This window comes from Polypterus senegalus, chromosome 1 (genome assembly GCF_016835505.1).
Source record: "Polypterus senegalus isolate Bchr_013 chromosome 1, ASM1683550v1, whole genome shotgun sequence".
NCBI lineage: Eukaryota > Metazoa > Chordata > Cladistia > Polypteriformes > Polypteridae > Polypterus > Polypterus senegalus.
The window spans coordinates 36,393,826-36,416,094 of NC_053154.1; the positions used below are offsets into that span (position 1 = coordinate 36,393,826).

At 40.7% G+C, this 22,269-nt stretch overlaps 1 long non-coding RNA gene across 1 annotated transcript; it reads right to left on the reverse strand.

Annotated features, from left to right (window-relative positions):
- Positions 1–2,335: 2,335 nt before the first annotated feature.
- LOC120517792 lies at positions 2,336–22,269 on the reverse strand. The gene is made up of 3 exons (XR_005631105.1): positions 22,201–22,269; positions 21,500–21,602; positions 2,336–2,452 (listed from the first exon to the last, which is right to left on the reverse strand). It is a non-coding gene; the product is annotated as an uncharacterized LOC120517792 (long non-coding RNA).

The window sequence follows — 22,269 nt, forward strand, 5'->3', positions numbered from 1 at the left end:
GCTCTGCTTATCCTTAATTGTCATTATTAGGAAACAAGTAAGGGAGCAAACAACACAAGAAATAGGAAAATTAACAGGAAAACAACAAAAGGGAAAACAGAATTCAACATTTAAGGCCCTAGAAAAAAAATCTCTCTGTCTGAAGGTGTTATAAAATCATACTGCTGTGCTTTTTTGAATGCAGAATATGAGATAACAAAAGAATGTTATGTTATTAAATTGTGTTTCATATTTTCATAAGATACCTCAGCTTGCTTCTACCCAATGGAGTCTGCAGTTGCCGTTGTTCAACAGGAGGACAAGTGCTGTGTCAATAAAAGCCAAAGAAGCCATTATGAGGCTGAAAAACAAGAATAAATTCATTAGAGACGTCAGTATAACATTAGGACGACCTAAATCCACTGTCTGGAATATCATCAAGAAGGATGAACACGCTGGTGAGCTCAGTGATCACAGAGAGACTACTAGGCCAAGGAAGACCTCCAGTGCTGATGACAGACGAATCCTCACAATGTAAAGAAAAAGCCCCAAACACCAAGACAGGTCAGAGACAGTGGGCAGATGAGGAGGTGCCAGAGATGACTATCGGCAGAAGACTTCATGAACAGAAACACAGAGGCCACACTGCAAGATGCAAACCACTAGTTAGCCACAAAAACTGGATGACCAGATTACAGTTTGTGAAAAAGGCCTTGAAAGAACCTGCAGAATTCTGGAAAAAGGTCTTGTGGACAAACAAGACAAAGATGAACCTGCAGTAGAATGATGACAAGAGCAAAGTGTGGGGACTAAAAGGAACTGCCCAAGATCCAAAGCACCCCACCTCATCTGCTAAACATGGTGGTGGGGGTGTTATGGCCTGGGCACGTATGGCTGCTAAAGTTACAGGCACACTTACCTTCACTGATGATGTAACTGCTGATGGCACAATGGATTCTGAGGTGTAGAGAAACATCTGATCTCCTCAAGTTGCAGTGAATGTCTCCAAATTCATTGGACGGCACTTCATCCTACAACAAGATAACGATCCCAAACATACTGCTAAGGCAACACAGGAGTTTTTCTAAGCTAAAAAATTGAAAATACTTGAATGTCCAAGTCACCTGATTTAAATCCAATAAAGCAGACCTTCTACATGCTGAAGAGAAAACTTAAGGGGGCAATCCCCTGAAATAAGCAGGAGCTAAAGATGGTTGCATTAAAGGCTTGGCAGAGAATCACCAGAGAAGATCCTCAGCACTTGGTGATGTCTGTGAATTGCAAACTAGAAGCAGACCTGCCATTACTGTGTCCCAAACATTACGGTGCCCTGAAATGGGGGACCATGTAGAAAAAGCGTTGTTATTTCTACACGGTGTGACTGAAATGTATGCAAATCCCCTTAAGTGAAAGTCTGCAATGTGCACTTTAATCACGTCTGAAATGTTTGATTTGTGATTTTTAACTGTGGAGCACAGGGGTAAATCAAGGAAAAAATGTGTCTTTGTCCTAAACATTATGCAGGGATATATAGTATTGTAATGTTATTACTACACACGGTACAGAAGGGGCGCCCCTTGGGCACGTCTTTCACATTCTTTTACTGTGTGGACAATCTCTGCAGACTCCCTTTATGGTTGTGGGGTAAAATGCTGCTTAATGCCTTGCACCCATTACAACTGCACTGTTCCGTACCCAAATTTGCAAGGCCAAAGATGCAGATGGTTTCTGAATCTGTGCTCCTGCTGCACAAAGGCTACGAGGTCCACGCAATTCAAACTTTTTTATTTCATACTGTACTGTTATCCCACTCTTCCCCGCTATTTTAGACATTTCCTTTGTAGGTACTTTTGTGAAGGAGCACAGCATGTAAGTCCAGTAGGTGGACTGTAACACCCGGGGAAATAGGACTATCGACCTACTGTATGCAAACGTTAAAGACACATACAGTGCAGTGCCACCCCGCTGCCTTCGCTTGGGAAAGCAGATCATAACCTGGTTCTGCTTCAGCCTCACTACGAACCAAGAGTGAAGGCGCTACCTACAACAACAACAACAACATTTATTTATATAGCACATTTTCATACAAAAAATGTAGCTCAAAGTGCTTTACAAAATGAAGAATAGAAAAATAGAAGACACAATAAAAAATAAAAATAAGTCAACATTAATTAACATAGAATAAGAGTAAGGTCTGATGGCCAGGGTGGACAGAAAAAACAAAACAAAAAAAAAGCTCCAGACGGCTGGAGAAAAAAAATAAAATCTGTAGGGATTCCAGACCACGAGACCGCCCAGTCCCCTCTGGGTATTCTACCTAACATAAATGAAACAGTCCTCTTTGTATTTAGGGTTCTCATGGAAGGACTTGATGATGATGGTCACGTAGACTTCTGGCTTTCAGTCCATCAATGTTGGTGCATCATGATGTTTTGAGTAGGTGGTGTTGGCACAGGACGCCACCACAAAGAAACTGGAAAAAGAAACAGAAGAGAGAGTTGGGGTCAGTACGGATTTTGTAGCCACTGTGAATAGTTATTATGATGAATTGAACATACAGAGCATCAGGATTAAGTTAAAATGAAGTTATGAGAAGGCCATGTTAAAGTAATGTGTTTTCAGCAGTGTTTTAAAGTGCTCCACCATATCAGCCTGGCGAATTCCTATTGGCAGGCTATCCCAGATTTTAGGTGCATAACAGCAGAAGGCCGCCTCACCACTTGTTTTAAGTTTAGCTCTTGGAATTCTAAGCAGACACTCATTTGAAGATCTGAGGTTACGATTTGGAATATAAGGTGTCAGGCATTCCGATATATAAGATGGAGCGAGATTATTTAAGGCTTTATAAACCATAAGCAGAATTTTAAAGTCAATCCTGAATGACACAGGCAACCAGTGTAGTGACATCTAAACTGGAGAAATGTGTTCGGATTTTCTGTTCCTAGTTAAGATTCTAGCAGCTGCATTCTGCACTTGTTGCAAACGATTTATATCTTTTTTGGGTAGTCCTGAGAGGAGTGCGTTACAGTAATCTAGGCGACTGAAAACAAAAGTGTGGATTAATTTCTCAGCATCTTTCAGTGATATAAGAGGTCTAACTTTTGCTATGTTTCTTAAGTGAAAAAATGCTGTCCTAGTGGTCTGATGAATCAAGTTTATTTCTGATAACCTCATTGTATCCATTATTGCCAATCACTAAAATTTCCGTTTTTTCTTTATTTAGTTTGAGAAAATTACTATTCATCCATTCAGAAATACCAGTAAGACATTGTGTTAGTGAATCGAGAGAGTCGGAGTCATCAGGTGCTATTGATAAGTGCACGCTCATTCAGGAAGTGGTCCCCTGAGGCAGAGCAGGCTCTGAGAGACTGCTTTGGAACTACAGACTGGGATATCCTGCTGGGGTCACATAGTGAGAACATTGAAGAGGCTGTTGACTGCACAACTGATTACATCAACTTCTGTATGGACATTGTAGTTCAAGTAAGAACAGTATGATGCTATGCTAACAACAAGCCATGGATTACAAGTGACATCAAAGGCCTTTTGAACCAGAAGAAAAGGGCTTTTAAAGACGGTGATCAGCATGAGCTCAAGCACGTGCAGAAGGAACTCCGAGTCCAGCTCAGGGCGGCAAAAGAGCAGTACAGGAGAAAGCTGGAGCAGAAGTTGCAGAATAACAGCATGAAGGAAGTGTGGGATGGGATGAAGATCATCACTGGCTGCAGCTCGAAGCGGGGTGCCACCATCGAGACAGACGTGGAGAGAGCAAACCAAATGAACAACTTCTTTAATAGGTTTGATCACCCTAACCCACTCTCACCTCGGAGTACTGTATCCTCCAACCATCCTTCTGCTGACACCAGCATAGGTGAGACATCCCCACCCACAATTACAGCAGCCCATGAGAGCAGAGAGCTGAGAAGACTTCGTGCCAGCAAAGCAGCGGGTCCAGATGGTGTATCGCCACGACTGCTGAAGGCCTGTGTGTTGGAACTGGGGAGTCCTCTACAGTGCATCTTCAACCTGAGCCTGGAACAGGGGAGAGTCCCAAGGCTTTGGAAAACATCTTGTATCACCCCAGTCCCAAAGGTATCACGTCCTAGTGAGCTGAATGACTTCCGGCCTGTTGCTCTGACGTCACATGTGATGAAGACCATGGAGCGGCTGCTGGTTCACCACCTGAGGCCACAAGTCCACCACGCCCCCGACCCTCTGCAGTTTGCATACCAGGAGAAGGTGTGAGCGGAGGATGCCATCATCTATATGCTACACCGATCCCTCTCCCACTTGGACAGAGGCAGTGGTGCTGTAAGAATTATGTTTTTGGACTTCTCTAGTGCCTTCATCACCATCCAACTTCTGCTCCTTAGAGACAAGCTGACTGAGATGGGAGTAGACTCACACCTGGTGGCATGGATCATGGACTATCTTACAGACAGACCTCAATATGTGCGTCTTGGGAACTGCAGGTCTGACATTGTGGTCAGCAACACAGGATTCGCCACAGGGGACTGTAATTTCTCCGGTCCTGTTCAATCTATATACATCAGACTTCCAATATGACTCGGAGTCCTGCCACGCGCAAAAGTTCGCTGATGACACTGCTATTGTGGGCTGCATCAGGAGTGGGCAGTGTTAAATGGTGCGACTCAAACCACTTACACCTTAACACAAGCAAGACTAAGGAGCTGGTGGTGGATTTTTGGAGGCCCAGGCCCCTCATGGACCCTGTGATCATCAGAGGTGACTGTGTGCAGAGGGTGCAGACCTATAAATATCTGGGAGTGCAGCTGGATGATAAATTGGACTGGACTGCCAATATTGATGCTCTATGTAAGAAAGGTCAGAGCAGACTATACTTTCTGAGAAGGTTGGCATCCTTCAACATCTGCAATAAGATGCTGCAGATGTTCTACCAGACGATTGTGGCGAGTTCCCACTTCTACGTGGTGGTGTGCTGGGGAGGCAGCATAAAGATGAAAGACGCCTCACGCCTGGACAAACTTGTTAAGAAGTCAGGCTCTATTGTAGGAGTAAAGTTGGACAGTTTAACATCTGTGGCAGAGCGACGGGCACTAAGCAAACTCCTGTCAATCATGAATAATCCACTGCATCCACTGAACAGTGTCATCTCCAGGCAGAGGAGTAGCTTCAGTGACAGACTTTTGTCACCGTCCTGCTCCACTGACAGACTGAGGAGATCGTTCCTCCCCCACACTATGCGACTCTTCAATTCCACCCGGGGGAGTAAATGCTAACATTACTCAAAGTTATTGTCTGCTTTTACATGCATTTTTATTACTCTTTAATTTAATATTGTTTTTTGTATCAGTTTTCTGCTGCTGGATTATGTGAATTTCCCTTTGGGATTAATAAAGTATCTATCTATCTAAGATGAGACGTTCTATCTAAATTACATATGGAGTTAAAAGATTTGACCCTATCAATTCTAGTAGTAATCTAGTAGTAATCCGAGATTTGCTTGCCCCTTTCTCTTGTGGTTATTTTATGTGTTTGTTTTTATTAATTACTATGATAAAAAGCGACATCCATACGTTTTTATAATTTGTCCATGCCATTGCCTGTCTCTACTGTTAAAAATGATTTTATTTATTTATAAGAAGGGCTAATTTATCAAAAATGCACCTATAATGGTGTGGATTTGTATAACAGACACACACACTGACACACATTCAGGTTACATATATATATATATCTCAGCAAAAAAAGAAACGTCCTCTGACTTTCAAGTGTTTTTACTTTCAGTAAACTTAATGTGTAAATATTTGTATGAACACTAAAAGAGTCAACACCATAAGACATAAACTAAAAATGTTTCACAATGTGTCCCTAAATGAAGGGAGGCTCAAAATCAAAAGTACCAGTCAGTATCTGGTGTGGCCACCAGCTGCTTGAAGTACTGCAGTGCATCTCCTCCTCATGGACTGGACCAGATTTGTCAGTTCTTGCTGTGAGATGTTACCCCACTCTTCCACCAAGGCACCTGCAAGTTCCTGGACATTTCTGGGGGGAATGGCCCTAGCCCTCACCCTGCGATCCAACAGGTCCCAGACGTGCTCAATTCCTTCGACGATAAACACGAATCCGTCCATCACCCCTGGTGAGACAAAACCGTGACTCATCAGTGAAGAGCACTTTTTGCCACTCCTGTCTGGTCCAGAGAAGGTGGGTTTGTGCCCATAGGCGGCATTGTTGCTGGTGATGTCTGGTAAGGACCTGCCTTACAACAGGCCTACAAGCCCTCAGTCCAGCCTCTCTCAGCCTATTGCGGACAGTCTGAGCACTGATGGAGGGATTGTGTGTTCCTGGTGTGACTCGGGCAGTTGTTGTGGCCATCCTGTACCTGTCACGCAGGTGTGATATTCGGATGTACCGATCCTGTGCAGGTGTTGTTACACGTGGTCTTCCACTGCGAGGATGATCAGCTGTCCTTCCTGTCTCCCTGTAGCGCTGTCTTAGGCGTCTCACAGTGCGGACATGGCAATTTATTGCCCTAGCCACATCAGCAGTCCTCATGCCTCCCTGCAGCATGCCTAATGCACGTTCACGCAGATGAGCAGGGACCCTGGGCATCTTTCTTTGGGTGTTTTTCACAGTCGGTAGACAAGTCTCTTTAGTGTAAGCTCTGTAAGTTCTGTAAGCTGTTAAGGTCTTAACGACCATTCCACAGGTGCATGTTAATCAATTGATTATGGTTAACTGAACATGCATGGAAAACATTGTTTAAACCCTTTACAATGAAGATCTGTAAAGGTTTTGGATTTTTAAAACATTATTGTTGAAATACACAGTCCTGAAAAAGGGACGTTTCTTTTTTTGCTGAGTATATATATATATATACACACACACACACAGGGTGGTCCAGATCTAATTATGCAGATCCAGATCATCTGGATGACTTTGATTTATATGGGGTCGATGCCAGTTCGGCGTGAAGACGATTTTTCATGTCGTCAGTTCGCACACTTCTCGATGGTCTTGGATTTTTTTGGGTGATTTTCTGTGTAATAAACTTAATACGTTATAGCGTAATGAAAATTGCATAATTAGATCTGGACCATTCTATACAATATATATATATATATATATATATATATATATATATATATATATATATATATATATATATATATATATATATATATATAAAATGCTAAGATTTGCACTGGGTGTGACCAGGATGGACAGGATTAGAAATGAAGACCTTAGAGGGTCAGCTCAAGTTAGACGGTTGGGAGACAAAGTCAGAGAGGCGAGATTGTGTGGTTTGGACAAGTGCAGCGGAGAGATGCTGGGTATATTGGAGAAGGATGTTAAAGACAGAGCTGCCAGGCAAGAGGAAAAGAGGAAGGCCTAAGAGAAGGTTTATGGATGTGGTGAGAGAGGACATGCAGGTGATGGGTGTAACAGAACAAGACACAGAGGACAGAAAGATATGGAAGAAGATGATCTGCTGTGGCGACCCCTAACAGGAACAGCCGAAAGAAGAAGAAGATGTATATACAGTATGTATGAGTGTGTGTCAATATATTTTTTTCCATTTTCATTTTTTTGAGATTTTTGACCCAAAGGATGTGTACATTTTTGGGGTGTTTTGTGTATTTTTGTGTCTTCACAGCAAGCAACTGGAGTTATAAAAATAACAAAGGTAAATTAAAAACCAGAAATGTGAGGCAGAAGGAAATTACAAGAGAATATCCAGGCTGGTCATTGGGGAACATTAGAGGACGACAGCTGCTTAAAGTTCTCGCATCATTCAAGGTGTTCAGGTCTCCATTGTACCCGTACACCCCACTCCTTGACTTTGGACCAAATCATTCTGAGACAAATCAGCCGGGATCGGTTTTAATACTCAGGAATATTTTAAAGGGGATTTTAATTTTATTTTTGCTGTGCTGGTGCTTAAAATGTAAGTTAACGGTCTAATGTAAGGTTTCTATATACAGAATAACTGAAATGTTTAATCACATTTATTTTATAGAAGAACAAATCTCACCAAAAAAAATGCCAAACTTGTCACCTGTATTTAAGTGTCATTCAAATATTGATTATTTATGCAAGTCTTTTAAGAAATGCAAGGTTTCTTGAATGGGGTGCGGTGTGTTATGATTACTAGTTCCTCATACGAGAATATTTATGTGATTAACTCTACAATTGAGAACACTAACATTCCACATTCATTGTCCCATCTGCATACAATGCTTATAAGACACTCATTTGTTACGACGCCACTCCATGGAGTCTTTGGATTGAACCCATTGGGTGACACACACACACACACACACACACACACACACACACACACACACACACACACAAATTCTCAACTTTCTCGAGTGATCATTTTCACTCACCTAATCCCCGATTTGTTCTAAATGCTCCTTTGTATTTTGGAGCTGCTCTGACTAATTGCAACACTTTACAATGGTATTTAACCCTTAAACCTCTGTGCACACAGGTGGGGTTCGCTGAAACAGTTATTTCTGAAGATGGCTAGAAAAAGCAGACAGATACTGATGTGTTCGGGTGCTTCACCGCTCCAGTGGCCCAGTCACTATGTGTGTGGATTTTGCACGCTCTCCATGGGTCACTGTGAGCTTTCCTCCTGTTTACCAAATACATGTATTTTTTTTCATTGTGTGTGAATGAGCCTTGCACTGAATTTGCATTACATCCAGTCCCTGCGACCCTACAAGTTAAGAAAATGGAAGGATATTTACAATTTATTTATAAGCATCTGTTTTCACTCTGATATTAAAGGTCACTGTGGGGATAAACAACAACAAATGTCAACTAACACTTTGATTCTACAGCAAAGGAGTTAATTTTCTACGTTCAAAACAGTAATCAAATATATTTCTTGCATGTTTTTAATAATTGAAAATAATACTGGCATCTTGTGCAGGGATGATTTGTGTTGCCAGGACAGGTTTTCACGTCCCAGAATGCTGAAGTGGAAAAAGCAGGTTCCGAAAATCAGTCGATGGACAAAACAGCCCTGACTCTCTTGATGCTGTTCCAGGGTGACACTGCGAACAAATAAGGTGAACCGTTGAGCTTCCACCTGCCTGTATAAAGGAGACGATGGAAGTCCTTGATGTAGACTCCTAGCCTTTCATAAGGCCCTTTAAACCTCACTGAGGCTACTTTATAACTTCAAACTGCTACATAACTTATATTAAGTTATATTTTATAAGAATTAAATTAGCAGTAACTTTGCAATAACTTATTCTGAATTAGCAGCATATTAACACATTGGCTCACAATTACAGGGAGCTGGGTTTGATTCTCGGTCCAGTCACCTTATATACAGTAAGGGGCCAGTATGTTCTCCTCTTGTTCACATGGTCATCCTCTGAGAGATTCTCGTTCTTTACCACATTCCAAAAACATGCAACTAAGACTAACTGGTAAGTGTAAACTGGCCCAGCATTGGTTGAGCATATGAGTGTGGGCTTGCTCCCTTTAACTAGTAGGGCAGGTTGTGGTTCCTCCAGTGGACTGATGTGTGGCTTAAGGTAGTGGTTCTCTGTTGTCCCCGTGTTTACATGCATTTTCCCATGTCAGCTTAAAACATCCTACGTCAGGTGTGGCCGCCTTGTGGCTATAGCATTGGAGTGTAGCACCCAAGCGGGCTAGTTTAATCTCTACACACATCATTTGAGGTCATTCAGTTACCGTTTCTGTACTCAAACTGTATTACACATGTAAAGTACTTAATAGTGATGCTCCTGGCAGAAAGACACTATATACAATAAAATATAAGTTTCTTTTTGGGATTAGCGCCTCTTTCAGAGTAAATGTAAGCGTGAGGAGGACATCTTTTCCAATTCTAATTCCCACTTTACTCCAGTTGCTGTTCACACTGACTGATTCCCTGTGGTGCTGGCCAGGAGAAAGAAGCTGCATAAAACAAGCAGACAGAATTCTAAAGCATCCATTATCCAATGCTCCCTCATGAAAGCAAGCTGGTTTGAAATTACACAGGCCACCCATCGCTGAAAGATTAAACTATCACTTTTCAAAATGTAAGGTTTTTAGGTTGTTATTGTCGAAAGACTAAATCACCCACAGGCTAGGGGGTCAGGGGGTACATGCTGGAGAATACATGTTGTAAGCATAAGCAATGTCTGGATACTGCTGGCTCTTCATCTCTGCGTTGTTATTTGAAATCTATCATCTACCCCGATGGTTCCCACAAAGACAGGTATTTGGACTGTGAAAGGATGACAATAACTTTTTACAGGAGGTGGCAGAGCGCCTAGTGCTGCTTCCTTGCAGGTCCTGGGTAGCAGGTTCATGTCCTAGCCCACTCACCATCTGTGAAGTATTTGCATATTTCTCCTTGTCTCTTGGTTGGTTTTCCTTCCATACCCAAAGACATGCATGCCAGTTTAAGTGGTGACTCTGAATTGGCCTAGTGTGAATGAAACCATGAGTAGACCTGCACTGGACTGCCACTCCCTACAGGAATCATTTCTGCCTTCTGCCTAATGCTGCCAAATAATGGAAAAAATAGGATTCAGACAATCTATGGAAAATGTCTGTATACATAACTGAAAAGTTTGTGCCTTACCCTGCATGCACACCATAGTAAGAGTAGGTGCCCTGGATTAAGGAAAATCAAGCCTGTAATGTATGGTTAGATCTCATGATGCCAGTCTCCTAAAGATTCCAAGGATTAAAAAAAACAACAGCGGATGGCCAAACTTTTGGTTACAGGGCCAAAAAGCTGTGGAACAATCTGTCTGCTGATATATGAGATGACCCATCAGTCTCAGCTTTTAAATCTAAAGACACCTGACTTTAGTACAGCATACCCTGACTAAAGCTGCTGATTAACTGTACAATGTGCATTTCTAATGGTTAGTCATTTGTTTTATATGTAATCCAATATTTATAAGCACTTACTAACCATCCTCTATTCCAGGAGTGGGTAGCATCGATCTTGGACAGCTGCAGTGGCTGCAGGTTTTTGTTCCAACCCTGTTTCTAAATGATAAGTCAATTATTGATGATGAAGTACTTACTGCTTAAGTGACATTTTGGTGCTTCATTTAAGGTTCCCCTGCGGTGGGCTGGCACCCTGCCTGGGGTCTGTTTTCTGCCTTGTGCCCTTTGTTGGTGGTTCTCCATCTAACTTTTTTCCATGTACACCTGTGTGGAATCAGCATGCACTATTTGGTTTAAAACAAAACACTTATTAGAAAAATGTGACAGACTGAAAATTATCCGTTTTAGGCTTCAAATCTTTTGGATGATATCCTTGGAAAGGAAAAAAATCAACGAAATAAGATCCTAACATTGCAAATTAACAATCCATAAAATTAAATAAGCTCCGAGACCGGCAAGGCTTGGTTACTAAGTAATTGATTAAGGTTGGATGAAAACCTACAGCCACCATGGATCTCCTTGATGTTGTCCACCCCCTTCTCAATTCTTTTTCTCTTCACAGTATCTTACTATGACATTTGGTGCCACTGCTCTGCTTCCAATTTATTCTCCTGTCCTTGGGAATGACATCCGAATTAAGGGGGAGCCTTGAACTTCAAGGATGAAAAGATTTTCCTTTCATATTGGACTGACCAGCACAAACCTATTCTGTAGAATGGCCAGGAGGAGGTGGACAGCCAGTTGGTCAGGGTGTCCAGGACTGCAGCTTTATCTGTAATATTGTGTTACAAAGGACTGTAAGGCCCCAAGAGGTGAATATTCTTCAGGAATACCGCTGACTGGAGTTTTTGTTTTGCTCTCTTCCATTGTCAGTTTGCCATATCTCAACAATAACATTTTAAACAGTAGTTTGTTTTTCTGCAAGTTTTAGACAAACTGTAGTTTTATGTGTGTACATCAAGTCGTTTATATCATACGTGCAAACCACTCTGAAACTATACTCAATGAAGAGCACTATACAAAAATAAACTGAATTGAACTTGGACCTTTTGGTGCCAGCTAGAGCTGCCAATATGCAGAACCTGCCAGTTTAAAAAAAAAAAAAAAAAGTCAGACTTGCTGAATGACATCAAGACAGGAGTTCATGAAGATTTCTTTGCTGGAGAACAACCCTAGCACTATGACTACACCACCTCCGCTTTAAACCAATGATCTGCTTATAAGGATTTCCAAAGTGACCTCAAGGTTACAGTCTTAGTATAGAGAAAATGGTGGTCAACCAGCAGAAATTCTGGCCATAATAATAGCAAGGAATTTCATATTGGGATTTAAATTAAAGGAGCTTCTGTACTGGCCTGGCAGGTCAATCCATTAATCTAAGTTTTACATAGCACCATTCACAGAACATTGTACGACTTTAGCAACCAAGCAAGTGTACAATTCCAAGTTAAAATCATAATAAATTATAACACACAATAAATGAAAAGGAAATAAACTTTACGGAGGTCTTGCAAGTGAAAATGAACTGACATGATTTGACAGAGCAGTATAAAATAAATACAAGTCACACAAGAGAGTACAGTATAGCTTAATAAAAGACAAGTTTTAAAGTGTGCCATGCACGGCGCTTCACAAACAGACCTGGCAGCCTGTGGGCTGCACACTCCGGCACGCCACATACAGTCAGCAGCGCCTGTAGCACTGCGGTTTTACTGTCTTCATGGCACTGGAATGCAGCTTCCCTTTGAAAGGGGCTTTTAATCGCTGGAGCAAGCAGGTACTTGCAGCACGGGAAATTCTGCTGCCTGTGCTGAGCTGCTCTCCAAATCGTCCTAGGAATGCTGCAGGCTGGGAGAGGCCTGGTGACTCAGCACCCAACAAAGGGCTGACAAAGCTCTACTCTCTTTTTATCGCTCTGGCTGACCATGTCTAAGGCAGTTAGGGTCAAATGTGACCTGGCCATGTGACAAAGGACTTCTTTGCTCCAATTGTTTCCTTGGGCAGCTTCCTTGCTAGTCTCACATTGTCCTCATTCCCAAATCTACAGATAAAATGTTATCTTTATAGGCACGTTTAGTGTATGTGGATGAAGATGTGGACTTAGTGTTTAAAAATAAAAACCCACTACTGAAGTCTTGGCTTCCCCTTTAGAAAATGTTTTCAGAAGCAGGAGAGACTGCTCTGAAGGTGAGAGAAGTGAGATGATGAAAGCTGTGCAGACTTGTGAGCTGACACTCATGTTGTAACATGTCGTGAATTCCTGCTGCCGTGTGCTGCCCTGCTCTTCTTTATTTTCTTTTGTTTCCTGCCCCAGCTGCTCTACTCATTCTACACAGTCAACAGTCAGTGCAGAGCCAGATGAACACCACGCAGCCTAGCAGATCAGTATGTGACAGTCACCTACATAAAGCAGCACTGGCAAGTGCTGAGCAACCGGTGGGCAAATCTTACCTGCCAATTTAAAAGGCCTCACCCTTACTTAAATTGGCACGTTCCACTCCTACCCTGCGGATAACAATTTCTACCCTGCAGCAGCTGTACCGGCTGCCATTATGTTCAATCTGTCCCAAAGAAAAAGTCAAGCAGCTGCCTCCTATTGTGATCAGAGTGAAGCTGGAGCGACTCTAATCTTTGAAGATCATTTGTGTGCCGCACCTGCATGTGGAGGCATCTATATGACTCCTCCAAAGGGTCAGTTATCCAGGAAAAGGGGTAGGGAGTCAAATCGAATGGTAATGTCGGTGAAAAGACACTGAAAGATTAAAAATATAGAGCATGAAAATATAAAAAGGGTGGCAGCTCTTACCTTGGACACTGCTGCTAATGGAAGATCCGTCTACTGCATACATTTTAACTGACTTGCTTCTTACAACTCAGAACCCACATTTCTTTCTTTCTTTCTTAATCAGTAGTAGAGCAATAATGCAATGCAAAGAGAGCTAACATATGACCATTTAAAGTATCAGGCGTGCTAACTGACAATATTCCTGACATAGTAAATTTGTCATTAGATACGGGGGTCTTCCCAGACTGTCTTAAGACTGCTGTAGTTAAACCCCTGCTCAAGAAAAATAATCTTGACCCCTCTGCCTTTGAAAATTTTAGACCCATGTCTACCCTGCCCTTCTTAAGTAAAATTCTAGAGATGTCAGTCATTTTGCAATTAAATGACCATCTCAATAAACCTGCTATTCTTGATAAATTTCAGTCAGGCTTCAGAACAAATCACAGCACAGAAACTGCACTCGTTAAAGTAGTAAATAACTTGCGGGTGAATGCAGACAGAGGCCATTTATCTGTTCTCATCCTCTTACATCTGAGTGCCGCATTTGACACCATTGATCATAATATTCTTAGAAATCGCCTTAGTCAATGGGTGGGCCTCTCTTGCACGGTCTTAAATTGGTTTGAATCCTACCTGGCAGGTAGAAAATTCTTTGTGAGTTGTGGTAATCACATCTCAAAGACACATGATATCCAATATGGTGTTCCACAAGGCTCTATGCTGGGTCCGCTGCTGTTCTCAATCTACATGCTTACGTTAGGTCAGATTATCTCGGGGCACAACGTGAGCTACCACAGCTATGCTGATCAATCAATCAATCAATCAATCAACATTTATTTATATAGCACATATTCATACAAAAAATGTAGCTCAAAGTGCTTTACAAAATGAATAGAGAAATAGAAGACACAATAAAAGATAAACATAAGTCAACATTAATTAACATAGAATAAGTAAGGTCCGATGGCCAGGGTGGACAGAAAAACAAAAAAAAACTCCAAAGGCTGGAGAAAAAATAAAATCTGTAGGGATTCCAGACCACGAGACCACCCAGTCCCCTCTGGGCAATCTACCTAACATAAATCAAACAGTCCTCTTTGTATTTAGGGTTTTCATGGAAGGACCTGATGATGATGGTCACGTAGACTTCTGGCTTTCAGTCCATCAATGTTGGTGCATCATGATGCTTTGAGTAGGTGGTGGTGGCGCAGGCCGCCACCACAAAGAAACCGGAAAAAGAAACAGAAGAGAGAGTTGGGGTCAGTATGGATTTTGGAGCCACTGTGAATAGTTATTATGAAGAATTGAACATACAGAGTATCAGTATTAAGTTAAAGTGAAGTTATGAAAAGGCCATGTTAAAGTAATGTGTTTTCAGCAGTGTTTTAAAGTGCTCCACTATATTAGCCTGGCGAATTCCTATTGGCAGGCTATTCCAGATTTTAGGTGCATAACAGCAGAAGGCCGCCTCACCACTTCTTTTAAGTTTAGCTTTTGGAATTATAAGGAGACACTCATTTGAAGATCTAAGGTCACGATTTGGAATATAACGTGTCAGGCATTCCGATATATAAGATGGAGCGAGATTATTTAAGGCTTTATAAACCATAAGCAGTATTTTAAAGTCAATCCTGAATGACACAGGCAACCAGTGTAGTGACATCAAAACTGGAGAAATGTGTTGGATTTTCTTTTCCCAGTTAGGATTCTAGCAGCTGCATTCTGCACTCGTTGCAAGTGATTGATGTCTTTTTTGGGTAGTCCTGAGAGGAGTGCATTACAGTAATCTAGTCTACTGAAAACAAAAGCGTGAATTAATCTCTCAGCATCTTTCAATGATATAAGAGGTCTAACTTTTGCTATGTTTCTTAAGTGAAAAAATGCTGTCCTAGTGGTCTGATGAATATGCGATTTAAAATTCAGATTACAGTCAATGGTTACCCCTAAATTTTTTACTTCCGTCTTAACTTTTAATCCTAGTGCATCAAGTTTATTTCTGATAACCTCACTGAATCCATTATTGCCAATTACTAAAATTTCAGTTTTCTCTTTATTTAGTTTGAGAAAATTACTATTCATCCATTCAGAAATACCAGTAAGACATTGTGTTAGTGTATCGAAAGAGTCGGAGTCATCAGGTGCTATTGATAAGTACAGCTGTGTGTCATCAGCATAGCTGTGGTAGCTCACGTTGTAACCTGAGATAATCTGACCTAACGGAAGCATGTAGATTGAGAAGAGCAGTGGACCCAGGATAGAGCCTTGTGGAACACCATATCGGATATCATGTGTCTTTGAGATTTGATTACCACAACTCACAAAGAATTTTCTACCTGCCAGGTAGGATTCAAACCAATTTAAGACACTGCCAGAGAGGCCCACCCATTGACTAAGGCGATTTCTAAGAATATTGTGATCAATGGTGTCAAATGCAGCACTCAGATCTAAGAGGATGAGAACAGATAAATGGCCTCTGTCTGCATTTACCCGCAAGTCATTTACTACTTTAACAAGTGCAGTTTCTGTGCTGTGATTTGTTCTGAAGCCTGACTGAAATTTATCAAGAATAGCAGGTTTATTTAGGTGGTCATTTAACTGCATAATGACTGCCTTCTCTAGAATTTTACTTAAGAAGGGCAGGTTAGAGATGGGTCTAAAATTTTCAAAGGCAGAGGGGTCAAGATTATTTTTCTTGAGCAGGGGTTTAACTACAGCAGTCTTAAGACAGTCTGGAAAGACCCCCGTATCTAATGACGAATTAACTATGTCCAGAATATTGTCAATTAGCACGCCTGATATTTCTTTGAAAAACCTGGTTGGTATTGGGTCAAGGACGCAGGTGGACGGTTTCAGTTGAGAGATTATACTATGTAATTCAGGTAAATCTATCCTGGTGAAAGCATTTAATTTGGTCTGATGACACACAGCTGTACTTATCAATAGCACCTGATGACTCCGACTCTCTCGATTCACTAACACAATGTCTTACTGGTATTTCTGAATGGATGAATATTAATTTTCTCAAGCTAAATAAAAAGAAAACTGAAATCTTGGTAATTGGCAAAAATGGATTCAACGAGGTTATCAGAAATAAACTTGATGCATTAGGATTAAAAGTTAAGACGGAAGTAAAAAACTTAGGAGTAACTGTTAACTGTAGGCTGAATTTTAAATCGCATATTCATCAGACCACTAGGACAGCATTTTTTCACTTAAGAAACATAGCAAAAGTTAGACCTCTTATATCATTGAAAGATGCTGAGAAATTAATTCATGCTTTTGTTTTCAGTCAACTAGATTACTGTAACGCACTCCTCTCAGGACTACCCAAAAAAGACATAAATCACTTGCAACGAGTGCAGAATGCAGCTGCTAGAATCCTAACTGGGAAAAGAAAATCCGAACACATTTCTCCAGTTTTGATGTCACTACACTGGTTGCCTGTGTCATTCAGGATTGACTTTAAAATTCTGCTTATGGTTTATAAAGCCTTAAATAATCTCGCTCCATCTTATATATCGGAATGTCTGACACCTTATATTCCAAATTGTAACCTTAGATCTTCAAATGAGTGTCTGCTTAGAATTCTAAGAACTAAACTTAAAAGAAGTGGTGAGGCGGCCTTCTGCTGCTATACACCTAAAATCTGGAAAAGCCTGCCAATAGGAATTCGCCAGGCTAATATAGTGGAGCACTTTAAAACACTGCTGAAAACACATTACTTTAACATGGCCTTTTTATAATTTCACCTTAACTTAATCCTGATACTCTGTATGTTCAATTCTTCATAATAACTATTCATAGTGGCTCTAAAATCCGCACTGACCCCAACTCTCTCTTCTGTTTCTTTTTCCAGTTTCTTTGTGGTGGCGGCCTGTGCCACCACCACCTACTCAATGCATCATGATGCTCCAACATTGATGGACTGAAAGTCTATACATGACCATCATCATCAAGTCCTTCCATGAAAACCCTAAATACAAAGAGGACTGTTTGATTTATGTTAGGTAGATTGCCCAGAGGGGACTGGGCCGTCTCGTGGTCTGGAATCCCTACAGATTTTATTTTTTTTCTCCAGCCTCTGGAGTTTTTTTTTGTTTTTTCTGTCCACCCTGGCCATCGGACCTTACTTATTCTATGTTAATTAATGTTGACTTATTTTTATTTTTTATTGTGTCTTCTATTTTTCTATTCTTTATTTTGTAAAGCACTTTGAGCTACATTTTTTGTATGAAAATGTGCTATATAAATAAATGTTGTTCTTGTTGTTATTTCATTCTGGGCTCTCAAACTCCTTCCTTAGAGGTCCACCATTTCTTACTCCAACCAATTTCTTACTTCGAAGCTAATTCTTGAAAGACATTATTTAACCCTGCAGTTTCTTAGTGCTCCTGTTCTGCCACACTGGACACTTCCAAAACTATTGTTTTTTTATTGAGAGCACCTTCAATGTGTTTTATTGCCCTGAACAGCTCAATATTTTTCATAACTTCACTGTTTTCAAATATTTTATTGAAACAAAAATGATACAATGGACACCTAGGGAAAATGGAGTCAAGTTATCTGGTTACCTGTTGGCTCATTTTGCATCTCATTATTGTTTGGCTGCTGGAAGCAGTTAAAGTTTCTGAATTTTTAAAAATCAAGTCATTTAACATGAACACAAAAGAAGTAGACTCTATTAACAGAAGTAACTGGCTAATAATTAAGTCAGTGGCTGCAATAAAAACCTGCAGCCCTGTAACTGTACTGAGTGTCGAAAGAATTCAACTTTACACCACAAGGCGGCTAATTCAGTTCTCAACTCTGCCTCACTCCGTGACCCTGAGAAAGTCATGTATCCCACCTGTGCTCCAACTGTAAAGATATCTGTCGACAGCAGTAATGAATCCAGGTCTCGGATGATAATATTATAAGCATATAAAATAAAAAGAAATACATGTGACAGGCAAAAGCATTCCAAAAATGAACAGACAAATGATTTACTAAGCGGGTGACACAGTAGTGAAGTCACAAATCGATTAAACACTGGATTAATTCCCAGCTGAGCTACTTCTGGTGATACCCTCCTTACCCTTCCAAAGCCCCACTACCCATCTCTTTAGAAATGCTCAACCAGCTTTGCAAATCAACTTCCTCATCTCCCTCAATAATCAAATTGAGAATACAGATCTACCCTGTCTGTCTTGACTTTTAACAGCTGTTCTTTGTTTGCTTTTAGAGTGCTTAAAAGCTTAGTTTCGAAGAACATCTCAGGAGTGTCCGACTGAACATGCATCAAAATGTTAGGATTTTCCTTTTTAAGGCCCAAGTGTAAAAAGGAAGTGATATGGCTGCTTTCTGGTTTTGTGTTCCCAAGCTTTGTCAGACACCCTGTATGAGTAACAAGCAGTTAAAAATGCCTAATTAGTTAGTTCCATCAGGTTACGTTTTTATAATAGATTAGCATTTACTTTCATTTATTGTGAGTCTCTCTTCTTATATTTGTGTGGTTTTGCTTTTAATTTATAATTCTACTCTTCTCATTTTCGCTTCTCAATGATTACTGCTTGCTTTACTGTGTTGTCTTCTTTTAATTCTTTGTAAAGTGCTCTGAGCTGCACGTCATGAATGGACTGTGCTATGTAAATAATGTTCATTATAATGAAATTGTCACATTTACTCTAGGCTGTCACAAAAAGCACTGCTTATATGGCTTCCTGCTTGCTGTCTACCTTGAATACTTACAGTAGATTCAGTCAAACTGTCCGTTTTCTTGGTCTTCCAGTAGTTGGGTGTTGTGCTGCGCTAACCCTTTAGAGCTGCAAAGAGAAGTCAAACAAAATGACACCTTTTATTGGCTAACTGAACAGATTACAATATGCAAGCTTTCAAAGCCACTCGGGCCCCTTCTTCCGGCAACCAGTAATCCATAACAACCTGCATGAAGAAGGAGGCTGAGCGGCTTTGAAAGCTTGCATATTGTAATCTGTTCAGTTAGCCAATAAAAGGTGTCATCGTGCATTGACTTTTCTTGGTCTTCCCGAACTTTTCTTGACATCCATGTTTTCCCTTGACTTTTTCTTAAATGACATTTTGGACTGTGAAAATTGCTAGCTGGGAGCACTTTGATATCTTTTAATTCCTTTCTCCTGCTTTGCAGGCATTAGGTAATATTAAATTAGTTAAATTTTCAGATACTTATTCAGTTTCTTAGATGAGCACATTGTTGTTAAGTCTTGCACAATGTTTGAAGAATCAATGAATTTATTAGGCTCTGGAACTGTTATTAGAAATTGTCAACTGATGACAATTCTTGACCAGACTAACACCTTAATGAGTTTAAACCTTACAATTGAAAGAGAGACAACACTTTTGCAAATGCCACATTTACCCACATTAATCATAACTGAACATTAACATTTTCATAAACAGGTCCATGTTTTAATTTGTTTATATAATGAAAGACAGAATACTATAAGGAAATGGTGAGAAAATGCAGAGTAAGAAGAAAAATGATATCAACAATCAGGAAATGGCAAGTGAAAGCTTGATCATTGTGCAGTGACAGGGAAAATTAGTGGAAGATGTTGTTACACTTGACAGTGGAAAATATTCACGAGTCACATCTAAGGATGGAGAGACAAACGTTTTTAAAAAAGGTATGAGAATTAGAGAGAGATGAAAGACCATGATTGTCCAAGACCATCATACAACACGGCACGTAATGATGATGATACATGTATCCAGTGCAATATCTTGTCTCTTTCCCCTTCATAATAATTATATTTACTTTACAAAGTACTTTGTGAAAGGTGGTATGTTAACTAAAGTGTATCTGCATGTGCCTTGTGACACACTAGCACCTCATTCAAGGTTGGCTTCAGTCTTACAAGGTTTTTCTGAAAGGACAGCCTCTGGCATCTTGTTTGTTGGCAGCGAAAAAGAGGAGTTCAGAAAATGGACACATGCAGCACTAACTACTACTCTCCAAAAACAGGAAACCAGACGTGGGAAGAACACAAAAACGCCACACGGAAAGTCAACATGTTGAGAATCAAACTCAGTTTCCTTCAACTACAGGGAAGCAGTGCTAAACACCTTTGTGCCATTCATCAGTGACCTTCTCCATCACTATGTGCCTTCCCGCCCACTAAGGTCCTCTGATTCTGGCAATCTTGTTGTGCCCCACACTAATCTACACTCCATGGGTGACAGCAGGGCCTTCAGCTGTATAGCGCCCAGACTCTGGAATGACCTACCGAAATTAATCAGGTCAGCTGACTCCATGAATTATTTTAAAAAACAACTCAAAACTCATCTGTCCAGGAAGGCTTTTAGCTCTACTTGACTTTTATTACCCTTCTCTAAGTTTACCTCTCTGTCAAGATGCTCATGTAACCTGTGTGTGTGCGAGACCATCAATTATGATGTCTGTTAGGCTTTCCTCTGAATTTACTGTCTTAATCTTCTTTATTTATTTATCTGGTTTAGTATAATGCTATATACTGTATATCCTTCCGTTCTTTCTTATATTCTGTAAGCGCCTTGAGCATGGGAAAGGCACTATATAAATAAAATGTATTATTATAATTTTTATTCAACTGCACAAAATATTATATAAAACAAAAATGGATTGACTGATAAACTGAGAAAACCTATGACACAAAGATTAAGTATTTCTGGCAATGGAGGTTCAGATAGCTTAATTTGTCGCAGTACATACTAATCAACACTTTCTAAATGGCCATCATGTACTGTATATTGAAAATATAACACATTTACAGTGCTGTGAGGCCATTACATTTATACTTTTATGTTGTAATTCTGTTTTGTTACCTTGTTGCACACCTGAAGGGTGCTGCATTAAATAGAAAGACTGATTGCACCCTGATGTGGTCTGTCATCCCGTCCAGGGCGGATTCCAACTTGGAACCTTGTTCTGAGGAGAAAACCACAAAAAATGAATAAATGATCTAACGGTGGAACAACGCAATTATGGTGGTTAAGTAAAGTCAGCATTCTACCGAAGCTTGCCTACGCCGCAAATTACAAAGAAGAGTTGATGAGTTATAAGTAAAGAATTTTTTAAGTGCACAAGGCCGTTAACATACGTCATTCTGAAAAAAATACATGTGATGATTATATCCAGTAAAATAACCGTAAAGCTGAATGTGGCGCCGACTCGCGGTGGATATGCCGCGCGATCCTTCTCTCACAAAACAGAGGAACGAGTTCTGACAAAAAGACGACACCGCTCGTTAACTGTAACTGGTAGTATTACCCGTCTCCGGTTGTGAAGCGGAACGCAGCATCTCAGTGATGGACAGGTGCCTGGCGACCTGCCATCAATCGGTGTCAACTTATTCTCACAGTGGACTGCTTGAGGACCGGCCAGGGCGACGTCACAACTCGACGAAATGGCACAGAATATCTAATTCCGAATTCTGCCAGGCTGGATACCACTTAGAACGTCAAAATGTCCCACTGGGAGATTCGTGTCCCCAACAGAACCTAAATGAATCAAAGCTGCCAGTTACCTCCTCCTCCGACCGCTGCCCAGGGCTAGTTGACCTCTGACCTGACGTGTTCGCGCTATCATAATTCTC